Source organism: Pleurodeles waltl, chromosome 4_1 (assembly GCF_031143425.1).
Source record: "Pleurodeles waltl isolate 20211129_DDA chromosome 4_1, aPleWal1.hap1.20221129, whole genome shotgun sequence".
Lineage (NCBI taxonomy): Eukaryota > Metazoa > Chordata > Amphibia > Caudata > Salamandridae > Pleurodeles > Pleurodeles waltl.
Window position 1 is genome coordinate 311,210,789 of NC_090442.1, and position 27,402 is coordinate 311,238,190.

Below are 27,402 nucleotides of genomic sequence, written 5' to 3' on the forward strand. Positions count from 1 at the left end.
TCCACACTGGACCACTCCATGCTACACCACTCTATGCCCATGCACCCTACGCCATCGCACTCTGTGCTGTGCCACTCTACTCTACACCAGTGTACTATAAACCCCTTCACTCTACGCCAGTGCACACATTACATTACTCAAACCAATGCACTCTTTGCCACTGAACCCTACACCTGGTACTCTGTATCAGTGCTCTCTACACCACTATAATGTATTCTGCAACACTAAACACCACCACACTCTACACCACTGCCCCCAAGCCTCTTTACACCATTGCGCTCTACGTCACTACGCTCTACGCCACTCTCTTCTTCTCTACCCCTCTGCACTTTACTCAGCACCATTGCACCATACTCCACTTCCCTCTGCAACACTCTAGTCTGCAAGACTGCAGTCTACTCCACTGAACGCAATGCCACTCTACTCTGCACCACTGCACTCTACACCAGTGCATGCTGCGTCACACTACATCATTGTACTCAACCTTGCTGCACTCTATGCCTGCCACTCTATTTTACTCTGGACCACTGCACTCTGTGCCACTGCACTCTAATCTGCACCACTCAACTCTGCGCCATTCTACTGAACTCCACGCCAATGCACTCTACACCACTACACTATATGCCACTACTGTCTGCATCACTCCATGCCACTTTAATCCATTCAGCACCCCTGCACTCCACGCTACTCTACACCGCTGCACTTTACCCTGCACCACTCCACGCCACTTCACTCCACTCAACTCTACGCCATTGCACTCTACACCCCACTGTAATATGCTCTGCACCATTCTACTCTACATTGCTTCACTCTGTCAATGCACTATACACCGCTTCACTCAATACCAATACACTCTATGCCAACCTGCTCTGCTCCACTGTACTTTACGCCACTTTACTCCATTCTACGACACTACTCTGATACTCCACTATGCCTCACTCCATCAGTCTCAACACTACTCTGCCAGTCTGCAACGCTCTACGCAACTCCCTCTATGCCACTTCATTTCACTTTACTCCGCTCTGTTCTGCAACACACAATGCCACTCCACTTTGCTACTTCACTCTACTACACTCAATGCCACTCCACTCTACACACACTACACAGCACCCTCTATGCCACTCTCCTCTACACAACTTCACGAAACTCTATGCCACTACTCTGCGCCATTCCACTCTACTCCATTCCCTTCCTCTCTCCGACACTCTACATCCCTCCATGCCACGACACTCTACACCCCTCCACATCATTCCCTGATTCTCTAATTCACTCCACTAAGTTCACGTCATAACAATTCATTCTGTTCCACTTTGACAATCCACTCCCCGCCGCTCTCCTTCACCCCACTAACTTTTAGCCATGCTGAACAGCAGCCACGCTGGTATAAAACATGACTAAAATATATTGGCCAAATCAATAGTTCTTGCATAGGCGATACCTGTTGATTTGCCAAAGCTTGTTAATCAGGACATCTCATTAAGGAAAATAATTAAGAACTGGAAAACCAATAGGTCTGTCTTGAATGTGCTAACTTACGTAAATACAGCCTTGCACAAATATGCACAGGCTATTACTGTGTTTCCGCAATCTATCCTTTCTATGTCTAATATCTGTGTCCTGTGTTTATTTCCTAGCATGTGGATTTGTAGTAGGTTATGCAGTGTTATAAAACAAATGGTCTTTACAGATTTGTGCGTACCTGCACATTAAAGCCAGATCTGTTTGCCTGGCCACTGCTTAATTTTTACAGATGTAACTCTTCAACAAAAAGGCTTCTGAGAAGGCATTTTTGAGCAATGTATAGGTTATTTTAAAAAAACAAAAAAGCTTTAGATTTGGTAGCTGTATGAACGACCCACAGTAGATAATTAAGTTTGTGCACATGCATACATTTACTAAGTAATGTCAATCATGAACATTTAAACTACTTTGGAAGAATGAAGAACTGCAACAGCCTCATCAGGATTTGAATCAGTGAGATGAAATATTTTTTCAACAGGTGCATTTCACCATACAAGAGGGATCTTTTTAAAAAATAATGAATATGTTCTTATGTTTATAGCCCAGAAATCTCAACGTGTACTTAAATTCAATAAGAAATAATGTCTCACTTACAAAAGGCAATGAATTTTAAAAACATTTAGGCCCTTATTTTGAGCTGCTCGCCAAACTATTCAGGACAGAAAACTGCCACTCCAGTTTTCCGCCCGCTGGCCCTATTATGAGTTTCCAGCTGGCCCAGCAGGAAACCGGTCACAACGTTGATGCTGACTCGTAATCGAACTGGCAGCAATGTTGCGGTGCGTCTGGTGCAACAGCACCCGTTGCGCTTTTCACTGCTGGTAATTTGCACAGCGAAAAGCACAACAGGGCTGTCCATGGGGGCCCCCGCACTGCCCATGCGTAAGCCTAAAGAAATGCAGTAGGTGCAGAACATCAGAAAATTGAGCACTGAAGGGGTTTCAGCCCACAGACTAATGCCAAGAAACAAACTCATTCCAGCGGCGCACACAAACCTAGTTGGTGGCTCAATTCTAGGCAGCTAAGATAACTTCCAGTACCTCTCGTGGCAGGTAGAAAGTCCAACTGACACCACTCAGTTTCCAATTCGTGTGGATCAAGTGTCTGAGGATTGATGTGAAGAGACCTGCCATTCTGCTGCAAAAGCTGATCTTTTCTGTGTATGACTTGTAGTGAAGATCATGTCTGACTCATCTTTGGAAGACAATGCATTATCCTCCTGAGGCAAGCAATTGAAGCCATCCACCATCCCATTTAGAGTACCTACCAGATAGACCGCCCGTGGAAAAATGTTCCATCACAAAACCTACTACAACAACCGCAAGACCTCCAATCATAGTATTCAAGAACTCACACTGCTGTGTTGTGTGATGCAACAGATAGTGGCAGTGTATCTGAGAGAGCCTGCAGAAAACATGGTAATTGCCATCAAGGACAACTGGACCAACACATTTGTAGATGGTGGCTTCTTCGGACTTGGCACCAAGACTAGAGACTGTGACGGTGACATCAAGATCAGACATGTCCTACTTTTTGCAGCTAGCCCAGTTGCTTGATGCCCCGTCCTGAAGATGTCGAACTTAGACTGAGGAAAAGCCCTGAACTTGACTGAGCAGCAGCTGTAGCTTGGAGCTCTGGTTAAAGTTCTTAAAAACCAGGATTGGTTGTGAAGAAGACAATGAAGATACAGAGTTGGGAAACAGTACCACTAAGTCTCAGAAAGGTGCCAGGGGCAGGACTCCTTCTTGAAAAAGAGGAGCACTACTTCTCTTGTGGCATTTCTCATAAGAGGACGACATGGAATCTCTCTCCCCTTCAAGAAACTTACATAGAGGAGGACAGGGGGACTGTTTAACATTGGGCTTATCGGGCGAAGCCCAAAACAGTTTGCTCACTCTTTGAGGGACTTTGGGTGCATGATGGTGTAGGAGCCACAGACCTAAGGATCACGGCCAAGCCCCAGTCACCACATACAGATGCTGTGGGTATCTGTAAAATACTTTCTGTCAATTGTAGAGAGGGTTTCAGCATAGAGACATTAGGAGATGACATCTGAACTAATCTGAAGAGCTCGATCCAAGTCAAAGCACAGGAATAAAGGAGCTGATGCCAGCGTGCCAAACAGTCCCAAACAAAAGCCAATGTCATTAAATCCATGACACCCGAATCCACAGTTGGACTTCTCTGGCGTCCCGTGGTATCGCTGGAGCTGTTAGTGAGGAAAAGTTTACCGGATTCAGCCTGTTGTTTGGGAATATTCTTATGGTGAGGTACATGCAGGAATCAATATTCATCAGAAATATAGAGAAACAGCAATATATATAGCTCCATATATTCCTTTTGTCACCTTTGTAACAGGAGTTTGTGAAGAGGACAGAAAATGATGGAGAGAGGGCTAGAGAGTAAGAAAGTGAGAGAAAGAGGTAGAGGGAGATAGGGACAAACCCTTGATAGATGACTTGCACCAATAAAAAATGAATTAATGAGGGGTATCAGAAATACATAACATACGTAAAATAAATCCTTGGTTTTGTGCTTCTCTCCAGGTAACCTGTCTTAATGTAACCCCTTTTACTGGTGTTTTAAGACCCCCTGATTTAGGTTGAAGTGAGCCTCAGAGGGATCTATTAATATCCTAAAATCACAAGTTTGGTCAAGTGAACACCGGCTTATAATGGAAATTGCATGGTTCCAAAGATGCTAACTTGGCCTCGACATTAAATCTCACTCTTTCCTACTCTCGTCTAGTATCCTGTTCACCCTACTCTGTTTACCCTCCTTTTCTTCCTTACTTATTGGCTCACTGTTACACTTGGCATCCTTGGTGTTGTCTCCGCTAACTTTTTGCCTCTGTTTCCCAGTTTTTTTTCTTCTTTTTGGTCCTCATTTACCTTCCATTGTTCTACGTCAAAGAGAGGGGGTGGGATATTTTACTGGTTGCTTGCAGCCGGTCTCCACCAGATCGCCCCTGTCTAAAGGTATGAACCGCCTGTCAACAGATTGTCGACATAAGATGACATACTTGAAAGTGTATGTAATCATAGGAGCATACGAAACCTACTGCAAGTCCATACCCTCACCCATACTCAACCATTGCTCAGGGGATTCCAAAACCTATTTTTCTTCTGTTCTTACTTGTCTAACTTTAAATTGTACATTAAAGAGTCTTTCCAGTCTGAAAAAGTAGAAGGGGAAACACTAATCCATTTTTTTTACAGATCTCCCTTCTCGCCACAAGCATCATATAAAACAACAGTTTAGATCCATCCTTGTTCATCTTCGGTGGTTCATGCAAACATCCAAAAATCATTAATGGGATGCTTACCTTAGGGCTTGTGGGTAGTATTTCACTGATTGCTTCACCAACCTCTCCAAAACTTTCTAAGCTAAGGACATTCTACAAACATATGTAGATCATCTGTGGACACCGACCCACACTTTTTTCATCTGACCATATTACCCTGGTCCAGCCTGGAGAGCTTTGCAGGTGTCCAAAAGACACTATGGATTGAAAACAAATGATTTCTTCTTAACGCAGTGGATTTAACTGTATTATATAAAAGTGTAGTAGATACTGGCCACAGGTCCTTTTGCTGGAGATCCGGCAAGCACTCTTTCCATAGCTCTTCCAGAAGGTTAAATTCACTGTCCACAGTATCCATAATCAGCCAATACAATCTAGTCACTTCCTTCTTCAATGGGGTTTCCAGATGTATCTGATCCTCCAGATTATTAGTACCCCCCACTTCCTCAGTCAAATTCCTCACCAAGCTTTTTATCTGGAGATATTTACATTTGGACAGATTACCACCTGCCTCCCCATTAAGATTTTCATACGACCCGACTTCTCCATTATAACAAAATTGTCCCCACCAAGAGAGTCCTGCTTCTTGCAATGGGGTTGCCAAAGCATCCTTAGTCCACTCCAGTGAACCAGGGAAATCACAGACAGGGGCATGCTCGCTATAGTATGGCAGGTTCGTAGCCCTCCTGACCACATACCAGAGTTTTGCTAAATTTTGTAACACCTTAAATCAAACTTTTTTTAAAGAATTTGGGATCTCCAAACTTATGTAGAAAGCTTTTCTGCAGCTCGTTTCCCTCCATCATTGCTATCAATGTCTGCCGCAGTTCCAAGCAACCTGGTTGATTAAAAATTTCCCTCGCATTTTTCAGAAGGAAAACCCACGTGTAATATTGCAAATCCGGTACCGCCAGCCCTCCATTCTCATTCTTCCTTCTCAGCTTTTTCCAAGAAATACCGACTGCATTAGATGCCCAAATAAAACTACTAGTTTTCCCCTGGAGTTTCCTTAAGGAGTCCTTGTTATACATTAATGGTAAAGAGTTAAAAGTGAATGTAAGTTTGGGTACAACCACCATCTTAATTAAGTTAACCTGTCCTATAATAGTTAGTGGGAGGTTTACCCTTCTCTTCTTTAACTGATCTACCTCCCTCATCACCTTTATAAAATTTACTTCTGCTACTTTACATATATCATGCGTTATAGTAATCTCTAAATATTTAACCTCCTCCTTTGTACTTATAAGGCTGTTTACTTCCATATTCCAAGCCATAACCTCTGTCTTTTGATTCTACTATCAGTTCTTCCAGGACTGGTTTAGCCGGATTTAAATTGGATGAATAAATCATTAAATCATCTGCATACAAGGAAACCTTCCTGGATAGATTCCCACACAAATGAGGGAATTCTCTGATCACTTCTAATTCTGCTAGCCAGTGGCTCAATATAGAGATCAAACAGTAACCGAGATAGCGGGCACCCCGTCCCTTTCCTCTTTCTATCTTAAAGGAGGCAGTAAGAGAACCATTAACCAAAATTCTTGCACAAGGGTCATGGTAGATTTTTTTGTAATGTTCTATTATAATGTCCCCCACGGTTATAAACTTCACATACTATGTTTAAGTAGCTCCAATTAACTCTATCAAACACCTTTGTCGCGTCAACCATTACAACTGCTAAAGGGACTCGACAAGTGGTGGCTAAGTCAATTGATTCTACCAGGCCGTGTATCAGTTCATACATAGGTCTCCCTTTTAAAAACCCTTTCTGATCTGTATGTATGAGTTTCCCCATAACATCCCCTAATCTATCTGCCAGAATATTTGCCACAATTTTATAATCACAATTTAAAAGAGATATTGGGTGATATGACTCACAATTTCTAGGGTCTTTACCTTGTTTTAAAATGATAGTAATAATGGCTTCCCTCCAGGAGGGGGGAAACCTCCCATCAGCCTCTATAATGTTATTACACAACCCTCTTAAATAATTCATAACACTACTTGCCAGTGCTCTATAAATTTCAATGGGTAAATCGTCTGGCCCTGGCGCCTTACCCAGTTTGCCTCATTTTATGGCCTGCTCTACTTCTATCATCTTAATCAGTTAATTAACTACCTTATTTTCATCCTCACTCAGAGCAGCCAACTCTAATCCCCCTCGCCATCTCTTCACTGACTCAGATGGCACTTCTAACTCCTATGTATATAATTCCTTAAAGAAATTAAAGAACCTTCCATCTACCTCCTTCATACTTTTCCTAACCTCCCTTGAGGTTCCATCCCGAATTTCTGCCACCCTGTTTCTTACTATATCTGTTTTTATTTTCCAGGCCAACATTTTGACACTGTTTTCGCCATACTCAAAATGGGCTACCCTATTAACCTCACATCTCAATCTAATCCTTTTATCTATAACTGCTGCCAAGTCCGAGCAAGCCTCCTGTTCTTGTTTATATAGCTGGTTAACTTCTCCCTCCTCGAGGTCCATACATGTCAATCTCCGCTAAACCTGCTGTATCTGATTTTCTAACCTAGATATGTCTTCATTATACATTTTCCTCCTATATGAGGCTATCCTAATTAGCCGCCCCCTCAAAAAAGCTTTAAAAGTCTCCCATACTATTGCTAGTGTGGCTAACCCTTTATTAAGATTAAAGAATTCTTCGGTTTCAGCCCGCAACCCCGCAACTACCTCTTCCACTAATAATAGCGTTCTATCTAAGGTCCACCTTCTTTCCCCTTTATTTACCGGCCACCTAAGCTTCAAACTAACGGCCGAATGATCAGATAGATGAGCCCCAATGTGTATTACTTCTTCCACAAACTCTTTTAAGCTACCACGTATTAAAAAAAAAAAAGTCAACCCCTGACTGATTTCTACATTTTTCATTGTTATAGGTATACCTCTCTCAAACCCCCTCTTTTCTCACCATACATCATATAGTCCCATTTGGGTCATTACTCGCACCTTAGCTTGCATTTTCTCATTAACTCTTGACCTGCTACACGAGGACCTCATAATTCAGTGCAACAATAAAATCCGAGCCCATATGATAGGGTCCCAATATTGCAGTAAAAGATGTGACAACTCTCTCAACTGGGCTATTTCGTCTGTTAGGACCATGATATCCCACCAATGTAAAGGTACGATGGTAAGCAAGTAACTTCCCCACCACCCGTCTCCCTGATTTCTTTAGAGGGCCCTCAACAAAAGTGATATTAGCATGATTCTTAATTAAAATGGCCACCCCCTTGCTACCTCCCATATAATTGGAGCTAGCTATCTGCTGTACCCATCTGCATGGCTTAAAGACTTCAAAACATTCATACTTAGAGAGATGAGTTTCCTGCAAAATCAACGCATCAAATGGGGCATCCTTCAAATATTGCACCAACCTCTTCTGTCTGCTCTTTACCTGCAGGCCACTAATGTTCCAAGACAGGAGTTTCAGATCTTTTAACGCTATCCTTCCAAATAAAACCTGAGCCATCCCCTTGCATCTCTTCTTTCCCCAACTCCCTCTCTTTCCACGTCATCAAGGACCTTTTTTTTCCCTTTTTCCCATTATGCTCCTTACCCAGTGCTCCGCTTCACCATCCCACCGCAACTATTCCATCCCTATACACCCTGGGAGAACCCACCCAATCTTATTAATCTGGCGTTACCGCCTAAGGAGGATCCCCGTGCTGGACTCAGAGACTCTTCCCATTGACCAACCAACCTTGGCTGGGAGGAAGAGGCTTGCGCAGAGCCAGTACCCTTCTCTAATTCCTTAATCGAATCATCTACCTCTTTCCAATCACTGAAATTATACATTTTATTATTCACCATTACTCTTAAGGATGCAAGGAACCTTAATTGGGCCTTTGCTCCCAATCTTTTTAATATATCAATTCTTTTCCCCAATTTCCATTGTTTGTTTAGGGTAACAGACGCTAAATCCGATCTAATCTCAAAAGCGACCCCAGCCACCAAAAGTGATTTCTTTTTTAATGCCATTGCCAAAATGCGTTCTTTAATTGCGTATGTCTGAAAATAGATCAAGATTTTCCTAAGTTTATCCCTGTTGGTGGGCATTTTCGCCGGGACCCTGTGTACCCTTTGAATATCCTTTGTGATATCAACCTCCAGATCCTCAAAGTTCACTTGTTTTATTAATCATACCACCAGTCCTTTGAAGTCATCTCCTTCCAATCCCTCAAGGACTCTAAGAAACCTCAAATTGTTTCTCCTTTGATTATTTTCCGAAGACTCCGTCTTGGCCATTACTCCCGCTTCTCCTGCTTTCAGATCTTTGATTTTGCTTTTTATTTTCTTCCACTGCAGCCCTCAAATCACCAACTTCCTCCTCCAGAGCAGCTGTCCAGCCTGCAGCTCGTCTATTTTTTTTTTTTTTTACCGAGATCTTCACAGAGATTTCTGATCTCCACCTGGTTAGTTTTGGTAGTCTCAAAACTACCCCTCAATTCCATAGACAATGCTTTTAACATGCTTGTAATGGAGTGACTAGACAAATTTATGTGATCGTTTCCTTCCCCTAAAGACTGTGAATCCCCTTGACTGTCTACACGTCTTTCCCCTGTTGTCCTCTGCTTCCCGAGGCATACTAAGGGGGAACTGCAATGTTCCATACCCACATTATCCATCATGGTGTCTGTGTCAGGCACCCTGTCTTCACTTCTAGCCAAAGCTAATACTTTCTCTCCATATTGCATTCTCTATTCACCAGTCGACATTTTTGGGGACCCTGGTAATACTCTAAAATAGGTTCTTAGTGATGGAGTAACCGTCACTTTCCTGTTCTGTTAATTACAGTCCTAAAGCTACTCAGAGTAGATTTCCTCTTGGTATTATTGTTGACTTGCTCCTCCATGTTCCTTACTGTAATCTGCCTCTGGTGGGTCTCACAATCTTCTACTTCTGCCCTTTTTCTAGCCCTTTTAGCACTCCGCAGGGAATAGGCTGTGCCACCACTACTACTCCTAGACACCACCTTCCCTCCTTCCCTTTTGGGCACAGCCACCCCCCCGCCCTATCCACCATGAGATCTGGGGAGACCGGGGATACTTCAGTGCCACTTTGCATTTTAAAAACAATTTCGCAGATATGTACCTCTGACACTTCACAGTCCATCTCTTCCTGAAGTTATTAAAGGACCCTCCTATCCATCTCATTCTGGGCTTCCTCCTCTTGTGCCTCCTCTTATGTCTGTGCTGGCTCTGCCACTATTACCCCGGAATGCAATTCTTGCTGCCTCTCTCCCACGATGCACATCCAGCATGGCTCGCAACAATGGCGCGGCCCACATCTGACCTCGGGAGCCGCTCGCCCCCTCCAAGGTGGCACCCCCGTGAAGTCCCCAACTCAGTTCAGTGTCCCCAGCTTGCGCCTCGCACCCCTAGAGCCTCTGGTAAGTCGGACTATGTTTAAAATTTCAAACGCAAGGCCCGGCACAGAGCCCTCCTCGACCGGCTCCTTAGCCGGCCGCTATGTTTTCTGTCTGTTTCTGTTCCTTGGCGTGGTCTCCCCTAACTTTCTGCTACTCTGTTTCCCAGGTTGTTGATGTGTTTGTTACTCAGTTTACCACTGCTATCCAGTGCTAAAGTGAAAGTGCTCCTATGTAAAAAGTATGTGTAATTGGATTACTATGATTGGCATTTTTGATTTACTGGTAAGCACCTAGTACAGTGCACTAGAGGTGTTCATGGCCTGTAAATCAAATGCTACTAGTGGGCCTGCAGCACTGGTTGTGCCACCCACATTAGCAGCCCTGTAAACATGGCTCAGACCTGCCACTGCAGTGTCTGTATGTGTAGTTTTAACTTGCCAATTCGACTTGGCAAGTGTACCCACTTGCCAGGCCTAAACCTTCCCTTTTCTTACATGTAAGACACCCCTAAGGTAGGCCATAGGTAGCCCCCTGGGCAGCGTGCAGTATATGTTTAAGGTGGGACATATACTAATGTTTTATATGTCCTGAAAGTTAAATGCTGCCAAATTCGGTTTTCACTGTCGCAAGGCCTATCTCTCTCATAGGTTAACATGGGGGCTGCCTTTAAATAATATTAAAGCGCAAATTCTCTTTGGGAGTAAATGGACATATGGAAACTTACAATTTAAAAATACATCTTTTAGTGAAGTTGGTTTTGAGATTGTGTGTTTTAAAATGCCACTTTTATAAAGTAGGCCCTCCCTTGCTTAAACCATTCTGTGACTCTTCCTGTTTGTGGATTCTCTGTCTGGGTCAGTTTGACAGTTGGGCTGTTTGCACCTCTCTCTAGACAGTGGCACAAAGGGAGCTGGGGTGTAGCCTGCATATCCTGATGAGCCATCTCTGCTAGGAGGGAGGGAAAGAGTGGTTACTTACACCTGAAATGGCTGTGCCTGCCCTCACACAATGTAGTCTCCAACCCCCTGGTGTGTGTCTGGGACCTGGCCTGGGCAAGACAGGATCTCACAAACAAGAGAGACTTTCCTTTGACGTAGGCCTACTTCAAAGGCAGAAAGAGGTATAAGAAGAGAACCCAAACCCCTGAAAATTAGATCACTTCTGGAATCAAGAGGAACCTCTGCCAAGGAGAAGAGCTGAAAGTGCTGCCCTGCCTGTGACTGTGCTTTGTGGAGCTATACTGCAGTTGCTGCTTCTGCCTGTGAAAGGGGACAAAGACGGGACTTTGTTGTGCATTCCTGCTTGTGAAGAATCACCCAGGGCTTGAACTGAGCTTGCCTCCTGTTGTGGAAGTCTCTGGGCCATCAACAACTTCCTCTGCCAGCACCTGGACTCTCTTCTGAGACTCCTGCCCTGCCAAGTAGTGTCCTATCCAGTTCCTGGGCCCTTGAAAGGTGAAGGTGGCAGACCAAGACTGAAAATCCAAGCACAGACTGCCGTGCGGGGACATTTTCGACGCACCTTCTATGACGCGGCTGATAAACGGCTGAAATCAACGCTCCACCTGCATCGCGTCTGGAAGATCAACGCAACGCGACTCGAGAAACTACGAGCAACACCTGCTAACGAAGGCTGATAATGACGCAAACCCCACTCAGCGCTGTTTTATGATACCGTGCAACCAAATTATCAACGCAACATCGTTGGGCGTGGAAAAACAACGCAAACCCTGCCCGGACCTGAGGTGCCTGTCTGGATCGTCGCATCGCTGTCTTGCGGGAGAGGAGAAACTATTTTCGCCGACCCGGCTGCAGGAGGAACAATGCATGGTCTCACTTGCGAGTGAGAAGTCGATGCATTGCTGGCATTTGCCGATGCACACCCGCCCGTGCAGGGTTATTTTGACGCTACCCAGGTACTTTTGTATGCTAACAATGTTCTCATGGTTTTGTAAAGGATTAAAGACTCTTAGGGCCTCATTACAACCCTGGCGGTCAAAGACCGCCAGGGCTGTTCTGGAGATTGCACTGCCAACAGGCTGGCGGTGCAAACTCGCACATTACGCACCGCCAGGTTAGTCCCGGCGGTTTCAATCCTCTAGGGCAGCGCTGCTTACAGCGCTGCCGAGGGGATTACGAGTCCCCCTCCCGCCAGCCTTTTCATGGCGGCAGGAACCGCCCTGAAAAGGCTGGCGGAAAGGGGAGTTGCGGGCCCCCTGGCACAGCCCCATGAAGCTTTTCACTGTCTGCACAGCAGACAGTTAAAAGCGCGATGGGTGCAACTGCACACGTCGCACCGCCGCAACACCGCCGGCTCCATTTGGAGCCAGCTCCCATGTTGCAGCCGTCATCCCTGCTGGGCCGGCGGGCAGAAACTCTGTTTCTGCCCAGCGGGGCTGTCGAAATGGCCACCGCAGGAGTGGGGCCGTATGGGGGGGGGCGCGTAGCGGTTACAACTTGGCAGACAGTGGTTGCCACCCGCCAAAGTTGTAATGAGGGCCTATGTCTTTAAAAATTCAGAACTTGACTTGTATATGCTGGATTTTTGTCGTTTTGGTCTTGTTTTGTTTAGATAAATATTACCTATTTTTCTAAACCTGTGTTGTCATGTTGTAGTGTTTTACTGAGTTACTTTGTGTGTTGGTACAAATACTTTGCACATTGATTCTGAAGTTAAGGCTGCCTGCTCGTGCCAAGCTACCAAGGAGGTGAGTGGGGGTTAACTGAGTGTGATTCTCCTTTACCCTGATTAGAGTGAGGGTCCTTGCTTGGACGGGGGGGTAACCTGACTGCCAACCAAAGACCCCATTTCTAACACTCATCAATGACTTCCTTACCTAACTCCCACATCCCATTTTCATTTCTTCTCAGGCGTATCTACCTCCCTCCCACTCCTGTCTATCTCATTCCCTCTACTTCTCCTCTCTTCCTCTCTCTTCCTATCCTCTCCGTTGCCTCTTCTTGTATGAAGACACTCATAAAGCAGGGACCAGTCTCACTGTGCCAGTGAACATGAAGATTTCCTCAATTCAGTAGTCCATTTTTCGTTGCGTTTATAGCTTGTATAAATATGACTTAATTTGTGGATGTTTTGAAGAGTTAAACTTTATAGGCTGAATTTTTAAGCCTCTAACGTTAGTATGTCTTCATTGTCTCTCTCATTTGTTTCTTCTTTTTTTCGAGTTAGGAGACTAAGGACCTTACTACGGGTCTGGCAGTCTTGGGACCACCAGACCTGTGGTTCCGGCCTCCACTTTATGACCGTGGTGGAGCCGCCATGGTTCGACTGCTGGTACTGCCTGGCCGGGTATACGGGGGCAATCAAACAAGCAAGATTCACGTATAAAAAGATAATCCTACAATCAAAGAAAGCTTGGGAAGATGCTATTTGGCAGGACTTGCTAGATGCTACTAAAACAAACAACAATACGCTTTTTTGGGAACTGCTGACTAAGCACGAGAGAGGGGGTAGGTTTATACAAAGGAACCATATTCAACCTGGTACCTGGGTGGATCATTTCTCTCTCTTGTACGAAGGAACTGCCTCCACTGGGACTGTCGATTGTGAGAAAGTGGGATTATACCCCCCATTTTCACCCAATGCTAACCTTGCCACTTCTCCGTCCAGTGGGAATCTATTTAACTCTGAAAGCTATATTTGCTTTTCTCTAGAAGAAACTGCAGACGCCATTAAATCTCTAAAGACAGGTAAAGCCCCAGGCCCTGATAAAATTCCAGGTGACCTTTATAAATCAGAGTTACCCATCTGGACCTGGTATATTAATATGCTGTCAAACAAAATCGCAAAAGGAGGACAGATCCCTGAGACGTGGAAGGGTGCAGAAATTATTCCAATATATAAAAAGGGCAACGTAAATCTTCCAATTAACTACAGACCGGTCAGTTTAATTGACAACCTACAAAAAATTTTTGCAAAACAATTGTTAGTTAGACTGACGAGTTGGGTGACGGAGCAGCAGATCCTATCACCACTTCAGGCAGGGTTCCGCTCTAGTTAGCACGGTTGACCAGGCATTTAGGTTGACCGTGCTACACTGGAAATATGTAGTCTTGGCAAAGCAAACACTATATGTCACTTTTGTAGACCTGCGCTCTGCCTTTGACCTGGTACCTAGAGACAAGCTTTGGGGAGTGCTACACAAAAGAGGGGCACCATCTGATATCATTCATTTATTAACACGTATGCATGAAGGCACATACGCTCAAGTAAGATGGGGTAACCAAGGCGAACTGACTAACAAGTTTCCCATTAAATGAGGTGTTCGTCAGGGATGTGTCCTAGCGCCACTTTTGTTTTCTTTATTCATTAACGAGGTGGTCCAAGAACTCATGACATGCCAGAATGATGCTCCCAGCTTAGGCAATCAGAAAATCCCAATTCTTCTTTTTGCGGATGACTCTCTATTGATCTCAAAGACCCCTATGGGGCTGCAAATTCTTGTGGATAGATTTAAATCATTCTGCTGGAATTTTGGTTTAGAGCTGAACTCGAAGAAAACAAAATTGATGGTGCTTCGCTCTGGCTCTCGTAAGAAGTGTACGATCAGGTTAGATGGAGCTATTTTGGACCAGGTTAGCTCTATCGACTACTTGGGTGTGAGGCTTACAGACTCACTCCTCTGGGACGAACAAGTCGGTAAGAGTGGCGGGCTTTTGCAACATCGGGCAGCATCCATATTACGCCTTTACAGGAATACGATCGCTAAAGTTGTGTCTCCAGCAGTAAAGATCTATGTGGCCAAGGCACAGGGTGCTGCTGTTTATGGTGCAGAGATTTGGGGCATGACAGATAGCAGTAGGATAACTAAAATTGAGAATAGCTTTGCACGGGCTCTATGTGCTTGTCCCACTAGCACCCCATTAACCCCCCTTTTTTTAGATCTAGGGCTTAAACGTATAGCCGATTTGATTATCTTACGGCCCCTACTATATTGGGTGAGGCTTTGGGTAGTTCCTGAACTGGCTATATATGTCTTCCCTATTAGAATTGTTAAAAACCTCTAACTCCATGTCCATACCATGGATCAAACACGTATCTAGTTGGTTTTGCATGCTAGGACTGAGGAACTTCTGGGAGAATCCCCAGCAACTTGTGAAGCCCCATGTAAAAGTATTGAAGAGAGCTTACTGGTCCCACATATGTAATAATTACATTTCTCAGAAATCGAATGGTCATTTAACTAACTCGTTTATTGATTTTAAATGGTACCCTGAGTTTGAACCATACTTAGATACAATACCTGATTTGTTAGGCAAAAGTTTGTATGCCAGATTTCGATTTGGAACATTACCCCTGAAGGCCTTAACGAGCAGATGGGGACCTAAGTCAAGCTCTGATACCTGTCCTGTATGTGGCATTCCTTCCGAAACAGTAGAACATTTTATGTTTTTTTGTCCCGCCTATTCAATCCCAAGGTTTAAATGGATACATAAAATCTGTAGGGAATTGAATTTAAGGAAATGTTTTTTAGCTTTGCGGATCTTAAAAAGCCACAATTCAAATGTGACAATTTACGCAGTAAGTAAGTTTTTAGCAACAGCATGGCGCATACGCACTTTTTATTTACAATGAGTTGAAATTGTTTTAAGACGGGCAAACATGGATCATTCTTTTTTTAAATTTTTCTATGACATTATGGTTTATATTATTATATTATATTGTATTGTATTGTATTGCTTTGATGGTCTGTTGGCCGAATAAAGCTTATGTGAAACACACACAACACTGCCAGGTTGCCACCAGTCGACAGCCTGGCGGTGCCGCCGGTCTTAATCTGCAAACAGCGCTGCCCTGGGTATTAGGAGTCCCCTCTCTGCCGGCTTTTGAAAGCGTATTTGGCTGCCCTATCAATATTCTTTTTATTCCCCGACCAACCTTTATTAAGGTTGCCTCTAGTGGAGCACTTCTTGGAAATTCCATGTTTGCTCCCACGCTTTTTGTTATTCAGGAGTGTGACTTAAACTTAGTTGTCACTCTTCTCACTATTCAGATAGCCAAGGTCCAAACTACGAGTGAATTGTAGTTACAAAGTCCGATTCACTCGTACTCCAGATCTTGGCAGATAGAGGATCACTATCTCTACTGGCTTCCTGCACCACAGTGACTGCCCTTGGATTTTTTTTTGCTCAGTGCGGACACAATTATTCATCTATTGCTAACTGAACAGGCATTCTCCAGATTCATTCATTCATTGTCCTGGAGCTCCTCCCGCAGCGACCTCTCCCCCCCCCCCCCCACCCCCCACCTTGCTCGCTCAAAATATTCCCGCAGAAAAAGCTGATTATTATAATCTGCTGAAAAATTGAATAGTTGAGAACTGTTAAACTTTTAACTTACCTACACACTTTGACAAATTATTACCTCTTTTTTGCTGTCCTTTATTTCTTGGTTTAATCGCCACTTTGCACTGCCCATTCAGGTTTTCCAAGCACTGTGTGTTCAACCTGTACATTGAGCATTTACGTTTTAGTTTCTACTGATGGTGCTAATAACTAACGTGAGGAAATATAAATATTTATGGTTTTCCTTGGTCATATCTTTGTTTCTTGATTTGCCACATATGACAATAGATTTTTAACTATTGTGCGATCAATGACATTTTCTTTGTAAATTATGCCTTTTTGGACACTGTTGCAGACTCCTGTTTTACATTCTGTCCCAGTTTGTATGAGGCATGATGTAGGCATCCCTTACAAATGTCTGAATCTGTACATAATGTGTCAGTGGTTTGGACTGAAAATCCGCTCACAAACTATTGAAAAGTTACTGACTTCCAAGTTGGAGTGGAAACGAATTCGCAAAGGGTTTTCTTTGTACCCCTACTCCTTTTGTCAATTATTGTAAAACTTCCAGGGAGGGTGGGCCGCTGTCCACAGGATCACAGCCACCTCTCATTGAAACTTTAAAAAGATAAACTTTTTTTTCCTTTGAAGAAAATGGAGTACAATAAAAAAATCTTTATTCAAGCACAACCACGGACATGGTGGATCTGAGGGACCTCGCACGCCAACATTGCTGTGATTGTAGTCAAATAAATGGGGTAGGTCGGATTGCTACTCAAATTAACTCTAAATTTGGAAACTTTCTTATTGGTACATAGGGAGGTTTGCGAAACTCAACACCACATCGCAAATTGCGACCAGTGTTACCGTACATCTGCCTCTACCTTCCTGTTGAAGATAGTTGGTGGTGGGGAGCTAGAATGGATGATTTTCTGCCTGTCACGCCTAACCAGCACGAGCCATGAAAATGGGCTGCAGATGCTGTCATTGAAAAGTCCGTAGAGGACTGGAAGTGAAGTAACTTCCATGGAGAGTTCTGTGTAATTATGAATTACATTTATATAGTGCTTACTGGGGCCTAGACCAGCGCTTTGCACGTACCGAGGCGAAGATATGGGACAAGGGGGTGAGTCAGATATGCAGATTGCCATTTCTCGATTAGTGTTCGAATCCAAATCAGGACGATTGGACAGTAGGCCATGATTTGGAGTCAGGTGGTGCCTCCCTCTAGGGATAATGAAGGCGAGAGGGGTCCGTTTTCGCTTCTCTTGGGAACACAAGTGCTTGCTTGGTGAGGGCTGGCCCCGCCTCGCTTTCTTACCACTTAATATTCGTATTTTCTGGTAACGTGGCGGTTTCTCAGAAGCATAAATGATCCCTGGCCTCATTCAGAGCTAACTGCTTCTGCTAAAGGTGATATAAAAAATTACCTCGTACAAATAGATTGGCATTTTAAATGAGCATTTTGTGTTTTAATAATTTCTTTTTGAAAACGTCCCTAGCAGTTGCCTTAACTCCTTCTTTTTACTGTACAACTCTCGTTCGCTATCGATTCAGTAAATTCTGAAATGGAAATGTTAAATCTACATTTGCTTCAGACCTTGCTGCTGGAGCTTGACCTGACTGCAAACAAATAACGATGTGTCACGTTTTCAAAGCCTTGAAATGTTTCTTTGAAGTGAAACAAGTTCCCAGCCGTCTGTAGTTGTTTATGGACAGTGTTTGTGCCGATCAACCCCTGTAATAAATTAGGATGACCAGATTTTTTTAAACCAAAAACGGGGACAGACAATATACTTAGAAGCAGGACTATGAAATGGCAGTGACAGCATAGGGCTAAAATATAACACTGATCGGCATAGCTTTTAAAACTGACAATATAAACTGTTCACACACAAAAACTATAGATGCTTTCGTGGTAATCACACAGTAAACAGTAAGGACACATTTTGCGGTCCCCTTTAAATATACATATTTTAACAGAGGCATATGCAGAAATTATGCTGCTGCTCGCAGCAGAGTGACTACGTTATGCAGCAAGAAAGGATAAGGCATGCGGTTTATTGTGGCACATTTTTTGATATTACGTCATTTAAAATAAAAAAAATCGTCCCACTTGGAATGGTGAGGGCAGTGGTGGACATATGGCAATAAGATGCTGAGCAAAGTCATTTTAGGGTTGTGATGCAAGGTAACGAGGAGATGCTGAACTGGTCATTCTCTGCTGCTGCGCACAATGTGTTGTTTTTTATCCTTAAGTGTCACACATGCTTTGCATACAGCAAAATATATCTATGTAAAAAGATCACAACAGGTTGGTAGGCTTGGACGTGTGGTGCAAGTGTCAAGGAGGGCTGCTAAATTGCTCTTCTGTCGCAAAAAAGGCCGCAGCTGTAAAAGTCAAGGTATGCCTGCCTTCCTTTGTCTCATGCTGCATGCCAGAGGGTGTATGTCATTCTGGTAAAAGTATCGGGACGCCGGGGCATGTTATTAAAACACTGTTCCGGACGCCTGGGACTGTTAAGGGTAAACAAGGGCGGGTGACTTACCATCCTCTGCAAGGTGAGGTTTTTTTCCATCGGAGTTTAAAACATTACTTTCTACTTAGCCTTACGAAATGCGTAGATCATAACGCACTTGAGTGTTAATATATTGGCCTGTATATTAGTCTTTGATGGCCTTCTAAAAAAGATAACACAACAATGTCCTATTCCTGCATTTTGTAGCCTCTGCTGATTTCATGGGTAAAGTTCCTCATACTTCCACAAGAGGGCGACGTAGTACCGAATGAAATATTTTCCGATTTGTGAAGGAAATGCTAAATCGGGAGAGAAACTGTAACTGTATCTATATAGCGTTTACTAACACTGGTGAGGCGCTGAAACGCTTTGCGGCGAATAGCACGCTATTCCGGAACCCAAAAGAAGATTATTGGTTGATTTGTAGAGGGAAATATAGATTGTTATTGAGAGTGGTAGAAGTGCGAGTCTGTTAGTTGGATGAATAGGATAGAGGATTGCTAGGTGAGGAAAGAGTTTAGAAAGGTTCATTTAGGAGTTCATAGCAGTAAAGGAGGTTTCGGATGAGTCAAGGAGCGTGTTGGATGAATGGGATAACTGGTGGATAGATAGATAGATAGATAGATAGATAGATAGATAGATAGATAGATAGATAGATAGATAGATAGATAGATAGATAGATGGATGGATGAGGGAAGACTTTGGAAAGAATTGTTTGAGAGTCCATAGTAGTAAAAGAGGTTTGCGATGAGCTAGAGAGTGGAGGTAGAGGATATTTTGGAAGAGGAATAGGAGGGGTCATATGATTTGTTGAGGTTTGGTGACATTCATTTTTCTTCGTCTTTGCTTTGAGAGGAAAATATATAAATATGTAAGTACCTGACCACACATAAGTATACATAGAGATTTTATATACATGATACGCATATGAAAAAAAAATCAGGAGATATAAAATTGTATTGGATGAAGTCCCATATGTACATGCATAGATAAATATTTACAAACTCAGGAGTAGGTTTATCATAATTTCGCGCAGCAAGCCACCTTGCTGCGCTGCGTAAAAAGGGCAGGAATGCACCATATTTGACATGAAGCATTGTGGTCATGTAGGGAAATGCCAGCTCTTGAATAATCTTCTGAAGCTGAGATGGTTATCAGTGGATCTTAGGTTTTGGGGAAATGAATATCATAGTTTGGCTGCTTGAACAGAGAAGTATGTTCCACCCATGTGTTTTTTTTCTTGCATGCTGGGATTCTTGGGTGGGGCGCCAATTGGAAGCAGAGGTTTCTTTGTGTTTTTATGTGATTTTATTTCTGATGAAACGTGGTCCTGCTCCATGTATTGCATTGTTGGTTATACAACACAGCTTGAAAGTGGATTTTCTGGTAACTGGTAACCAATCTAGGGCCTTATGGGCAGGAGAGATGTGGGTTTTGGCCTTTATATGTGGGAGTAGCCTGGCATCAGAGTTTTGAATCCGTTGTAGTCTTTTCATAGTTGATAGAGGAGATACATGACAGAGGCCATTGGCCTGATCAAGTTTAGACAGTACAAAAGAGATAGTAGCTTGGACCTTGTGTGGAAATCCTTGGTAGGGGAAGATGCTTAGCAGAGTTTTCATAGTAATGAAGCTTGATCTTGCTTACCTATTCACTTGTGCATTTATTGATAGCTTTGAGTCCATGGTAATTTCAAGGTTACTAACTTTAGGAGGTGTTCCCAAAGAGTGGGTCATAATTCTTCCAATCACCACAGGTGAGTATTTCAGATATGGGTGCTTTCAACTTCGGATAACTCCATGTCATCTACTGATCAACGGCTCAGAGGCAACTGAAGAGTTTTGCCTTTCCAATGTCCTTGTGGTTTTCCAGACTGAATTATTTGTGTCACATCTGAATAGGTACATCAGGTGAGCTGAAATTCATTGATCATTGTCAGTAATGACTCCAGGTAGATGTTAAAAAGCATGGGTGAGATGATAAAAGTGCTGCTTTTATGATACAGCAGTGCTTCCCAACCTTTTGACTTCTGTGGACCCCGGTTTTATCAGTACTTGGGACCTGGGGACCCCCATGGATTTATTATTGGAATCCGGGGGACCTCTCCCCGCAATGAGTCATTACTGAAAGCTGGGGATCTAATCTGTTAATATTATAAAATTTTCTAAGCAGTCACAGACCCCCTGAGGAGGATTCGCGGACCCCCAGAGGTCCCCGGACCACAGGTTGGGAACCACTGTGATATAGGTTTTGGATGAGAAAGGAGTATGGGTGACATTTGTTCTGTTTTGAAGATAGGATGTGATCTATTCAATAGTGGCCCCCCTTTGCTGGCTTCGCAGGGAAGTAGTGCAGGGACCCCATTGTGGTGTACTGTGTTTTTAAGGTCATCCCAGAAGGCAATTAGGGCAGAGTCTGTGCCTCTTCTTGACGTAAACCTCTTTAGAAGTCAGAAAATTATAAGTTATTAACAATAAATTGAGTCATCTGGGTGAGTGCTGCTCTTTCTATTATGTCAGTACATTTTTTATTCAGCATAAAAAAACATAAAGCATAATACATAACATAATAATTCATAAAACTGATCTGACGCATAGCTTACAACCTCATAGTTGTTCTTAGTTCATATTGATTCTGGATTGTAATGCCCTCTTGATAAAATTCAGTATTACCTAACATATCCCTACTCACAAAAGGCTTTATAGACTTTATTGTAGGCTTGAATGGAGCATAACCAGCCAGACCCACTTAAGATACTAAAAACATCAGTCTAGGGTTTAAATAAGGTGGGCCGATCTAGATAAAGTGACACGTGCTTTGCTTTAAAACCAAATTCCAAGGACGTGGGGATTAATTGTTTTTCCATGTACCTCGGATTGAGAGCAGCTTTAACATATATAACATTTTAATCTAAGACCAGTTAAATGAGAACAATAGCTTAAAATCATGAACGTAAATTCACATTTACATTGTTACTTAAAATACAATACGCTCACAATATGAAATAAAAAGTATCATCATCTCCTAATTTTACTAAATCATACAAAGCAGCATTATACAATATAACAACAATTCTCGCAGCTCCTCAAGGTGCTTCTAATTGTATTTCTTGGAGATGCGGACCTACCTAACCCTAAAAACATTTTGGTTAACATTTACGCATTCCTTATCATATAGTCAATTATTAAAATAATTTAATTCTTATAAAATGCCTTTAATTAATTATACCTCGCATACTTGCTCTCTCATCCCTTACAAAGCACCAAAGAGTTCCATTAAGGAATCTCGTATTTCATTTAAAAATCGGCCTAATGCATGTCACATTCATAAATCTCATATCTACCAGTAATTTGAGAGCTAGATCCCGGTTAATAACATTATATTCCCTAAAAATTGTCTTTAAAACTTTTTCTGTTCATCTACGAACCACAAGCAATCCAATAAATTATGTTGGGCACTACATTTTTGTTTGAGGCCACATGTACATAAGCCCAAATCATCCCTCATGATGGCTCTTGTTTTCAGATCCATTTACCATGGGTTTAACCCCACCCTGAATTTTAGCACAGCATCCCTTAACTTGGGGTTAGGCAGAGCCTCTATATAGAGGACGTTTTCCTCATTTATCCACACATGCACCATAAACTGGGTAGATATTTTCACCTCCAAGGAACCTAAATCTTCTTCTCTAGCACTTTTATTTACCACAGTGTCAGCTCCTGTTTTGGGATTTGTTCTCTGTGCCACTGATTAGCTGCTATACCTAAGGTAGCACAGATCTTCTCTAGCTGACCTCTCACTTGGGAGGCCCAGTGCAAATCACTCCACCCTATTTCCCTGTTACATAAGCGCGCAATTTTAGAAAAACCTTCTTCAGACAGGCTCAACCAAAATTTCTATGAGGCTTGCATTCCCTGGTAACTCTATGCCGTCATTTGGCATTCCGTCTTTATAGCCTGAATCATACTTGAGGGGGGAAACCAAAGCAGGCATTTCACACATTTACTTTCTTCCGCATCCCAATTCAGCTTCCCAGTGAGAGTTAAAACTTCACCCCATACTCAAATTGAGGACGCACCATGGCGTTAAAGGTGGAAAGTACGGGACGAAGAGATGGTCCTCCATATCTCTGACTAAACTGCTTTAATCCCCAAACCGACGTTAATGCCGTGAATTTTAGTGACTCAGTATGCTCTTTCCATCTTAATTCAGAGTCCAACAGCATACCTAAAAATGTACATTTATCAACCATTATTACTTTGTCACTTCCCATGTACACAGGAAAATGCCCTCTTTCTTTTTCCCAACACCATTATTTTCGATTTGTCCAAATTTACTAAAAGCTTTTTACTTTGGCAATAGTTATAAAAAGCATCTAATTTTCTTTGCCAGTGCCCAATGACTAAAGCAGTGATCTATTGTAGAGTGACCTTCTATGAAGCCACCTTGCTGTACTGGAATCAAATTATTTAACTCCACCCAGAACTTAATTTGGCCTAACAGTAGCTTTGCAAAAATAAAATTCGCCCACGTCCAATAGACTGCTCTTTCTATTAATTTTCAGAGGAATGGTCTGTATTCAATAGGTCTGTAGTTATTTGAATCTTGAGGGTCCAGATTTGTTTTAGTTAATAAAGGGCATATGTATTTCTTTCTTAAGTACTCTGTTGTCAAGGAATGATTGGTGATTGCTCTGACTAGGGTGACAGCAGAGATTATTAAAAGGATGTTTTTGAAGATTTGTGGTAGACAAGAGTCAGAGGGGCATCTGGCTGGTCTGCCTGTATAGACAAAATCCATGAATTCAGTTTAATAGTTGCTTAAAGGAATTCAGAGGCTGAATTAACTTACCCTGGGGGGAATTCAATCAAAGGCATTTGTATAGCGCACTGCTCACCCGGAGGGTCTCAAGGCGCTGGGGGGGGGGGGGGAAACGCTACTGCTCGAACAGCCAGGTCTTGAGTTGCTTCCTGAAGGCGAGATGGTCTTGCGTTGTCCGGAGGTGGATGGGGAGGGAGTTCCATGTCTTGGCTGCCAGGTAGGAGAAGGATCTTCCTCCGGCGGTAGCTCTGCGGATGCGGGGGACGGTGGCGAGAGCGAGGCTGGCGGAGCGGAGCTGGCGGGTGGGCTTGTGGAAGGTCAGGCGGCTGTTGAGGAACTTGGGGCCCAGGTCGTGGAGGGCCTTGTGTGCGTGGGTGAGGAGTCGGAACGTGATTCTTTTGTTGACGGGGAGCCAGTGCAGGTCTCTCAGGTGTTCGGAGATGTGGCTGTGTCGGGGGATGATGTGGCTGTGTCGGGGGATTGGGGCATTGTTGAAAATGGACTGATGCTGGTGGTTTTCTTTTGTGTTTAAATCGTAATATATCATGCCCACTTTAATTGTGTAATAAAGTGCCAGTTTGTCAGTAAATCCTTGGGGAAAAAAGATGGTTTCCTTCTGTGTATTTAGGTTGATGACATTTTTTGAGAATTTCATGCAATTCTTTATGTGCGCATTTTGCATTCTGGATTCTGTTTGAAGAGTCACTTTTAGCTTTTTTTTTTAATAGATGGCATGTATGTTCTGTTGTGTTTGTGTAGGTGAAGTTTGACTTGAATTTGACTTGTGTTTGTTTTGAGCCTGGTGCATTGTAGCTTTGCAGTTTGTTGTTTTTTCTTTCTTTTTTAGTTCTGCATTCATCCAAAGTGCTTGTTTTCTTTTGGCATGTTTTGTTGTTTTTAGTGGAATTAGTATACCAAAATCTTCTAAGAGCCACTCATAGGTTAGTTATAGAGTTGTCACGTCGTGGGTTGAAAAAGTTACCAGATGGTAGTTTGACCATGCGACTGGAGTAATCCTTTGAAAAGTAACTAGTGCTGGATTGACAAAAATGACATCTAGGATGTGTCCAGCAATGAGTTTGGGGCATCTGATGTAGGCTGACTATGTCTAGGTTAATGATGATAGTTCTGGGATGGGTCATATTAGGTTTATCAAGGCATATATTTAGGTCACCTAGGATGGAGAGGTTGGAGTATATCGTCCGAAGGTTAGAAATTGTGTCTAGAAATGTGTCTGGGAAAGTTGCATTGCTAGGTAGTGGTCTGTGAAGAAAAATAAAGTTTCAGGAGAAAGATGGTGTTAGGCTGCATCTGGTGAGGGGGGCCTTACAACCTTGTATAGAAACGTCCCCAGCTTTGGTAAGATTTAATATTTCCTTGAATAGAACAGATAGTCTGCCTCCTCAACATGGCTTAAAGTAAAACGCTCTGCTATGCAATGTTAAAAAAAAAAAATAAAAAAAAAAAAAAAACATTAATAAAAGAAAGCAACAGATGTGTAAAGGAAAATAAAGCAACTCTGAAATGCCCTGAAAGGAATTTTATCATATTTGCAGATTTCATTTACATTCAGCAATGGTAAAAGTAGTTACTGGGTCGGGGGAAGAGAGATGATCTGTGGACAGCAATAGGAGGTCAGAGGGGGGCAAGCAGCAACGGTAGGGAAGTGGTGAGTGGAACAGGGAAAGCAACAACAAATGTGGGCAGGGTGCGAAGAATGGGTAGAGATCGCCTTCAAAACAGTGCACTATAATGGAGTGCTACAGTACAAAATATATTTTTTTTAAAGTACAGCTGCAAACGAGCAGGCAGAGATCGGAAGCAGTACTTGGTCCATGCTGCACAGCATGGACACTCACGAAGCTGAAGGCGAGGAGGAGGTGTCCAATAAGAAGCAAAAAAACAAGAACGACTTGGTAGCCAACCAATGGTAAGTAAAGGTAATTAATGGGCATACTCTAAGCCCCTTTTAAGTTGTTTTTCCCCCCCTTTTTTTATTTTTTTATATCAATAGCTTTTGCTGACAGTGCATGTGCACTGTTGGTGAAACCTCAAAATGTACACGGGCTTTTTGACTTATGAACCCGGTGCTCCTCCTGTGCCAGGAGACCTATCGGGTTTTAAGTTTACAACAGTGAAACCATTCAAGACTTCGCCATCAGAAACACTTTTAAATGATACAGGACAAACTCAAAATTATTTTTTTAAGTCTACTCTTAAATACTGCAAAACACAAGGGCTGGGCTAAAAGACATGTTATCATCCAAAAGTGTTAGAAAAGTGTACAGTAGCTGTCAGTAGTACAACACATACTACACTACCACTTGCACAAAAAGCCAATGTGGCTTCCTGCAGAAGGGAGGTAACACCACCTTCCAGAACAGGCCCCTATCTTATCCTTTCCTGGGAGTGGTTAGATTGTTTTCCCAGGAAGGCAGAAAGCTGTTTCAGGGACAGGACCCAGTGTGCAACCAGTATGGGCACAGGGGACTACAGGCAACAAAGTGATAACTTTGTTAAAGTTGCATACTGCAACTTGTTACATTACTTCTGACTTGAGAATCAAGTTAGGTTTAAGGTTACAAGTTGTTTTATAACTTGGATCACCCTCTTTGGTCATACCATTCTAGAATTAGCACAGCTGAGAGGTTCAGCAGATAACTTGGTTCTCGCCAATGGGCAACCAAGTCTTTTCACAGTAAAAACAACAGTTTTGCGGTTTTATGGCAGAACATGTAAATTACAAGTTCTTTCCATGTAGATATGTTGCACCCTGCCTTTGAACTTGATACACCCATCGTATGGATGGCTAACACATATACATGGGGAAGTCTGGATTTGCCATTAGTTTAAACTGCTCTTCCAGCCTTCAAATGACAGGCTTGGAGTCTCGTTTTACTTTTCACACCCAGGTAGCACATCCGGTGCTGCAATCTATGGGGTGACTCTGGAACTTACATGCCCTGGGTACCATTTGCTAGGGACTTTAGAAGTAAGTTAGCTTAGCCAGTTGGGTATGAGCCAATTCGACATACCTGTTTAAGGCTACAGGCACAGGAATGGAGGTGTGTTTAACAGGCATCGGTGTACTCTCAGTTGAAAAACAGCAGCACCAGACCAAAAACTTGGGGGAGAGCGGGGGAACCATACAAAAAGAGTAATTTCCTTACAGTGCGGTAATATCAATCAAGCATCCCTTCTCCTCAACGGCCGACTTTGAGGAAAGACTAATAAGCATAATAATAATCAGATAAACTTGTTTCTCTTTTCCTTTAACAAGAAGGGAAGCATAGATAGGTGGGAAATGGTTTCAGGAAGATCCAGAGCGAGGAGAGGAGTTTAAAAATTTGATTTACTTAAAATGTCTTAATTAACTGTTACCTGCCAATTTCAACGTGATGTGGCCTTTGATAGGGAGCCTGTGGAGACCTTTCAACACAAGGATTATGTGAGCAAACTCTTCCCAGACAGTGGTGAAGTGGCTGAATGTAGGACAAATTTGAGGGGTGATAGAATGTGATGTATGACGGGACCACAACGAT

The 27,402-nt window shown here is 43.0% G+C and overlaps 1 protein-coding gene across 1 annotated transcript in view; it reads left to right on the forward strand.

The window, feature by feature from the left end:
- TIGAR (TP53 induced glycolysis regulatory phosphatase) overlaps nt 1–27,402 on the forward strand; it is a 211,176-nt gene that overhangs the window by 138,019 nt on the left and 45,755 nt on the right. The gene's annotated exons all lie outside the window — the stretch shown is intronic.